Source organism: Tupaia chinensis, unplaced genomic scaffold (assembly GCF_000334495.1).
Source record: "Tupaia chinensis unplaced genomic scaffold, TupChi_1.0 Scaffold000140_1, whole genome shotgun sequence".
Lineage (NCBI taxonomy): Eukaryota > Metazoa > Chordata > Mammalia > Scandentia > Tupaiidae > Tupaia > Tupaia belangeri.
Window position 1 is genome coordinate 5,153,056 of NW_006159610.1, and position 7,018 is coordinate 5,160,073.

The 7,018-nt window shown below is 38.9% G+C and overlaps 1 protein-coding gene across 1 annotated transcript in view; it reads right to left on the reverse strand.

Annotated features, from left to right (window-relative positions):
- DGKI (diacylglycerol kinase iota) overlaps window positions 1–7,018 on the reverse strand; it is a 316,603-nt gene that overhangs the window by 26,157 nt on the left and 283,428 nt on the right. The gene's annotated exons all lie outside the window — the stretch shown is intronic.

Below are 7,018 nucleotides of genomic sequence, written 5' to 3' on the forward strand. Positions count from 1 at the left end.
GAAAGAGAAGCATGCCAAAGGTTGGATCATGGTCAAACAGACAAAGGCTCCATCTTCAGTCCTTCCCTACCAGAAGCCATCCCATTCATCATCTAGTGCCTACGAGTGCCCCATTCTAGCACTGGTACAGCAAAGGTAACATGAAATTTAGAGTCTTAACTCTGACACGTACAAGCTGGGTGAATCATTTAACCCCTTACAACATCAACCGCTACATTTTTAAAAGAGCAAGTCTAACTCTCATGAGGGGATAAAGAGAAATCCTGAAGTCCTGTGAATTTGCCTCATCTAGCCCCTGATGCTAAGTAGGCGCCTAACCATGATTATATTTTCTCCCTTCTTTTTGGTTCCTTCTACTTTGCTTTCTTAGGATTTAAAAACATCCCCAATATTTTGTTTGTATATTTAAAAAAAAAAAGAAAGAAAAAATAAACTGCTAAAGAGTTCAAGAAAACTAGAAACAACAAAGAGGAACTGAGTCTATTTTAATTGTATTCTGGAGAAAATAACCCTGCATTTGGCATCCAATTCATTGATGGTTCTTATAGAAAGAAGTTAAGGGTCTTTGATCACATAAACCATGGGTAAGAATATGTAGCTTTTGGGGGAAATACCAACTTGCCTAATGATTTATGCATGGCATGTGGGGTGAAAACATCAAATGAGAAATGACTGATGAAAAGGGAAAAGAATAGATGAGTGCCCAATGGAAACAATAGTTTCTAAAGGAAGTGTTAAAAACAGGTTAACAACTGTCTTAAAAAAAAAAAAAGAAAGAAAACCTTGAGTCTGGTACTACTAAAAAAAGTATTTTAAGGCTTTATAGTCACAAAGTTTTAGAAGAAAAATAATTTGATGTTATTTTCCCAAGTGATGTTTCATTCTTCTTGTGTAAGGGTTCTCTCATGTAGGGTTAGTCCAAGGCACAGGATCATGCACCACAAAGCATGGAGCATAGCCCTCCATGCTTTGACCACAAGCATTTTTCAGTCTAGGGTGAGAAGATGCAAAGGACCAGAGGCATGTTAAACTCAATCACTATCCCAGGGCTGAGCACCTTCCTTATGTCCAGCAAAGTGGAAAACCTATGGCATTTCTGAGGTCTCTATTCTGTTCTATTGGTCTACATGCCTGCTTTTGTGCAAGTACCATGCTGTTTCGATTATCACAACTTTGTAATATAATTTGGGGTCAGGGAGTGAGATGCCTCTTACTCCACTCTTCTTGCACAGAATTGCTTTGTCAATTCTTATGATTCCAGACAAATTCTATGATTGTTTTTTTTCTAAATCTGTGATGAATTACTCTGGTAATCTAATTGGGATTACATTAAATATGTAGATTCATTTGGGTAGAATAGATATTCTGATTATATTAATTCTTCTAATCCTGGATATCTACCCAAAGGATAGGAAAATGCTCAATCAGGAAAACAGTTGCACATTCATGTTTATTGCAGCATTATTCACAATTGCTAAGACATGGAACCAACCCAAATGTCCACAAGTAGATGAATAAATTGAAAAAGTGTGGAACACATATACTACAGAATACTAGTTAGTCACACACACAAAAAAATGAGATCCTGGCATTTGATAGAAAGTGGACAAATATGGCAGATTTACAGCTCAGTGAAGTAAGTCAGACAATAAAAGAGGCATTGTATGTCCCCATCCATATATACCGAATAAGAGCACTCTGTGGCAGAAACTGAATGATTGAAAGATATAAAAACATGGAGAGCAAGGATGATACTAGAGACAGTGGGGGAGGAGGATGGAAAATGGTAGAGGGAAAGAAGGAGGAAGGTAAGGGGAAGAAAAAAGAAGCGAAATATTTAAGAGACCCAAAATAGAAAGAAATCTTTTGATTATAATGTTTATGGTAATGTCTTTGACTGGGCCAAGAAGCAGTATATTTATGATGGAAAAATTTGTTTGGTATGCTGTAATGGTACACAGTGATTAAATGTGTAAGATAAAGTAAAGAAAAAATATAAAAAAACCTATGGAAATGAAGAGGCCTCTTGATCATGGGAGGAAGGAAGATGTGGGAAGGAAGTATGGGGAAAAGCAGGGAACAGGAAATGGAGGGAGGAAAGGCTTCTTTCCATAACCAGCTGGAGGCAGCAACTCCTTGGCCTCCCTGTGCATCCTAGCACACTGGTGTGCACTGGTCGATGAGTATCAAGTAGTCCTTGAGCTGATTCAAATGGGAGCAAAGACAGAAAAGGAGCGAGAGGGGCGGAGAGGTAAAGTAACAGGAAAAAATAAATCAATAAACTGTTATATGTCTAAAGGAATGAAGAAAACATGTTATAAATGGGGAGAGACATGGAGGTTTGAAGTAAAGGGACTCTCTTGGGCACAGAGCCAGATGTGGCCCAATGGGCACCATGACATGGCCCTTGTGCCCATTCTTCTGTCTAGGGCCTTTGGTGAGCTCGTCGAGTACAGAACTCTACCCGGCTCTGTGAGGCCTGCAGAAGGGCGCAGGGAATGAGGTCTCTGGTCTTCAGTGCTGTGTTAAAGGGAGTGCACTGGAGCCTAACTGTAACTTCTGCAATTCCCTGAACACACACGTTTATAACGTTATCCAATTTTTTGAACCATTTTCCTCATTTGCAAATAAGATGAAACACTGCTCTGTTTACCTCTCTGTTGTGAGGATAAAATTTTAAAAAGCGTTTTGTAAACAGATATATAAACAGAAGGAATAGTTTTCACAGCTTTTGTGTCTGCACATAAGTACATGAAAAGACATATAAACACTTCCAATAAAGGTAAAATTGGTACGTGAAGTTAAACAGACATATCTTTGTTAATATAGTACCTATCAGATGGCAGTCAGAGATAAAAGAGTCAGGGGCCTGGTGTTTGACCCCAAGACATAAACTGTATTCAGAAGACAGGCAGGGAGAGACTGGAGAAGGGATTAATGATGGCATGTCTAGGAGAACAAATCAGTTTTGACTTTTATACTGCCGGATGTTCTCTTGGCTGAAGCAGAATATCCATATTAGGAAAGATATGGTCAGAAAAATTACACAAGGAAGCAGGTAATGCAAAAACCTCTAACTCACACACAGGAGTTAAAAACAGTAGCACAACCTATGTTTCAATAGCATATTGAAACATTTCTTAAAATTTAAAAGTTAGGAAAAAAAAGGAGTTAGAAATACAGAAGAGAAAAAAGAAAAAACTGAATACATTCACTTAAAATCCGTGTGTAATAAAATTGGGTGCATGTAAGCAATAAATAAGGATGATAAAAGGATTTCTGAAGGGAACCAGCAGTAAACGTAATGGCTATGTCGCTGGACTCCCACGTAGTCAACCGCAGTTCGCGTCCTGGACCTGGTGGCTTAAAACTCACGCCGGGCGCGTGTGCGTGCGTCCCCAAGATCCCGAGTGGAGAATGAAGGAGAAGGGATTGCGGCGTGACCATCCCCTCTGGGGGGTGATTTCTCGCTTTCTTTCTCTATGTCTCTCTTTGTCTGTCTGGCGAGCGCACGCGCCCTATAGCGAAAAACCTCTCCAAAAAAAAAATGGATTTCTAAAGATAATGTCTATTTAAGGGTCACTATAAATAAATACATACATGAGTACATAGTAAATAAATAAAATAAATCAGTGGAGAATGAAGGAGAGGGGATTGCGGCGTGACCATCCCCTCTGGGGGGTGATTTCTCGCTTTCTTTCTCTATGTCTCTCTTTGTCTGTCTGGCGAGCGCACGCGCCCTATAGCGAAAAACCTCTCCAAAAAAAAAATGGATTTCTAAAGATAATGTCTATTTAAGGGTCACTATAAATAAATACATACATGAGTACATAGTAAATAAATAAAATAAATCAAAGCAAAATAAAATAAAACTGCACTAAAACCGACTGGCCAGCTGTGGAATACAGAAGCGGCTTCTTGGAGGAGAAGTTTAAGCCCGCACATCCACAAGTAGAATTAATTAGCAAAGAAGGCTTGGAAAACCCTTGCAAGGTGAAGGACTAGTATGACCAAAGACATGGAAGTTGAGCATCCTGGCATCTGAGGAAACTTGCAAAGAGCTCTATATTTTTACATATGAGGTGAAGAGTAGTCTCAGATAATGTTCTGCAGTTTCCTGGGGGACTACTTCAAGAAGTCTCTTATGCCCAATAATGAAGGGTGTCACTAGGTTGTCCAGGCTTGCCTCAAACTCAAAATCCCCCTGCCTCAGCCTCCAGTATCTGGGATCACAAGCACACACCATCATATCTGGCAGCTCTGGGCTTTATCCTGCAGATGATGACAAGCTATCCGAGAGTTCAAAGCAAATCAGGGGAGCGTAAAGGTGTCAATAAGCATGCCGGTGCATTTTTTTTCCTTTCTTCCTGTTCTGAAAACTGAGTTCTATCCTCCTCCTCGTTCCTTTTTTCCTGATCACCCACATTATAACCTCCTTTAGCTTCTAGCCCAGTCATTCACAGGCTTTGTAATTCATGTTTGTTGTTTTCCAACAGCCTGCCAGCTTGAAGCCCCCATGAATAGGTGAGGATCATATAACAGAACCATAACCACAAATAACTTCCAATTGTACTAGATATGGAAATCATGAATATTTATTTCTAAGTCAAGCTACAAACCCACGGGTAGCTATTTTGCAAACATTATTAGAAACAAGGTTCACTTCTCTCTCCTGATTAATGTCCTTCCCTATGAATATAGTTGTTTAAGATTTCCTGTGCATAAAGAGAGCCTGAATCCATTAATATTCAACTCCAGATAATAACCTTCTGAAAGATCATGCTTCAAAACAAATAAGAGCTGTTATGATTACAGTATTATTCTTTATTATTTCTTGAGCTCTGAGCTTGCCTTCTTGCTTTTTCTAAAACCCCTTCATACTAAGAAAACAATGCTCCAAAATTCAAAGTAGCAAGAGAAGCCAAATTTTAATGGGACATAATTATTGAGTAGATGAGTAACAAGTTTCCTGAAAAATTAAATGGCATAAACTTATATAGTAAGACAGGAAAAGAAGGGGGTAGAGAACTGAGAAACTTGTTATTTTTAGAGGTTAGAAGTTGAATCACCAGTACAGATGAATAGTTTATTTTTCCTCTATGCCATGCCTTCAATTTGCTGCCCAGTGCTCATCCCAGGACAGAAGGCTAAAACTCACAAATCAGGACTACTACGAAGAAATTGCCATCTTTGTCTAACAGCCTCTCTTTATTAGGCCTGGATTCCCAAGACGCTGAATGTCCTCAGACACCCATGTATGTAAAGAAAATATGGCTCCAATCCCATGGAATCATGAAAGGGAAAGACAGCTACTCTGATTCAAATGTTTGTAACCCTCTGAAATTCATGTTGAAACTTAATTGCAAATGTGATGGTATTAAGATATGAGGACTTTGGAAATATAATTAAATCACGAGGGCTTCACCCTAGTAAAGGGATTCATATCCTTAAAAAGAGACTTCAGAGAGCTGCCTTACCCTTTCATATCTTTTACTAAGGAAGAACACAACATTCACACTTTTTTGCTTTTCCACAATGTGAGAATGCAGCAAAATGGTGTCAACTTGGAGAAAAAGAGCAAGGCCTTACTAACACAGAATCTACTGGAGCCTTGGTATTTGACTTTTCAGCCCCTAGAGCCATGAAAAGTAAGCCTATGTTATTATAATTAGTCATTGTCCAGTCTAAGGTATTTTGTTACAGGAGCAGGAACAAGCTAAGAGTCCTGTTGGCTCCCACAGCTGGGCCCTGTTTGAGGGGGTGATGGTGTAGCAGGGTATAAAACAAATTTCAGTCTCTTACAGAGCTTCCATGTTGGCAAGTACAAAATAAGCTCTGACTATAATTAAGAAAGGACATACTGTAAATGAATTTAGATTCAGATCGCTTGAGTTTAATTCCTGTGCGTGCCATTAACTAGCTATGACCTTGAGCAAATTACCAAACTTCAGTTCTTCTATTGGAAAAAAAGATTATAAACAGTTATTTGGATATGCTTCCTTGAAAATAAGACCAAGGTACATAGAACTTGACTGTTATAGTCACCTGTATAACACACCATGGAATACTGATATTTTTAACTCTTATCACACAAAAAAAGAATGACTCGAGACTAAGGCCAATTATAGCACTAGAATTTGGCACATGACTACTTCTGAAAGGAGAGTTGAACATTGTGATGGCTCTGCAGATGAAACTATTTTGAAATAAAAATCACACAGTACAGAGCTGAGCCACATACACCTGTGATTCTCAAAAAACTGGCTAAAATAACTACATTGTTATATATAACATAGAAGCACAACCTTAAGCCCTTCTATATATTTCAACAGCTTAATCTTTTGTATTCAGTTTGTTCTGATTTTAGAGATTTTTTTTTCCTATAGGGTATGTGTGTTTGCTGGACAGACTGACAGATGGAGAGACAGAGAGACAAAAAGCAAGAAAAATTACCCCCCAAGCGGGGAGGGCCACACTGCAATTCCTCTATTCTCTTCTTAGGATCTTCAACATATACGCATGTGCCCAGTGTGAGTTTTAACCCACAGGGTCCAGGACTTGAACTGTGATCAACTACGTGGGAGTCCAGCAGCAGAACCATTACACTAGCCCCCCCCCCTTTTTTTTCGTTTTTAAATTACTAATTTTTTATCAAATTGTCTATTGGGCATCTGCTCATGGTAGCAGCCATCGAAATCTTCAAAAATAATTGTAAAAGATGCCAAGTTCTGCATACCTTTTACTCTTAAATATTTTTATTTGCAAAGCAAGAAACTCAGTCTTAAACTACCTCTTCAGCAAAAGACATATGAGAGCTGTATCTGGCCTCCATCTCACCCTCTCATGAGAAATGTGAACCGACCTTTTTCCAGGGTCACACAGTTAGTAATGCTGCTTAGAAACAAATTCTTCCTTCATTTATGTGCCCTGCAACCTCATCCCCAGGTCAGAGTTTCTCTTTTTCTTTTTTTTTTTTTTTTTTTTTTTTTTGGAGGGGTTTTCACTCAGGGGGCGGTGA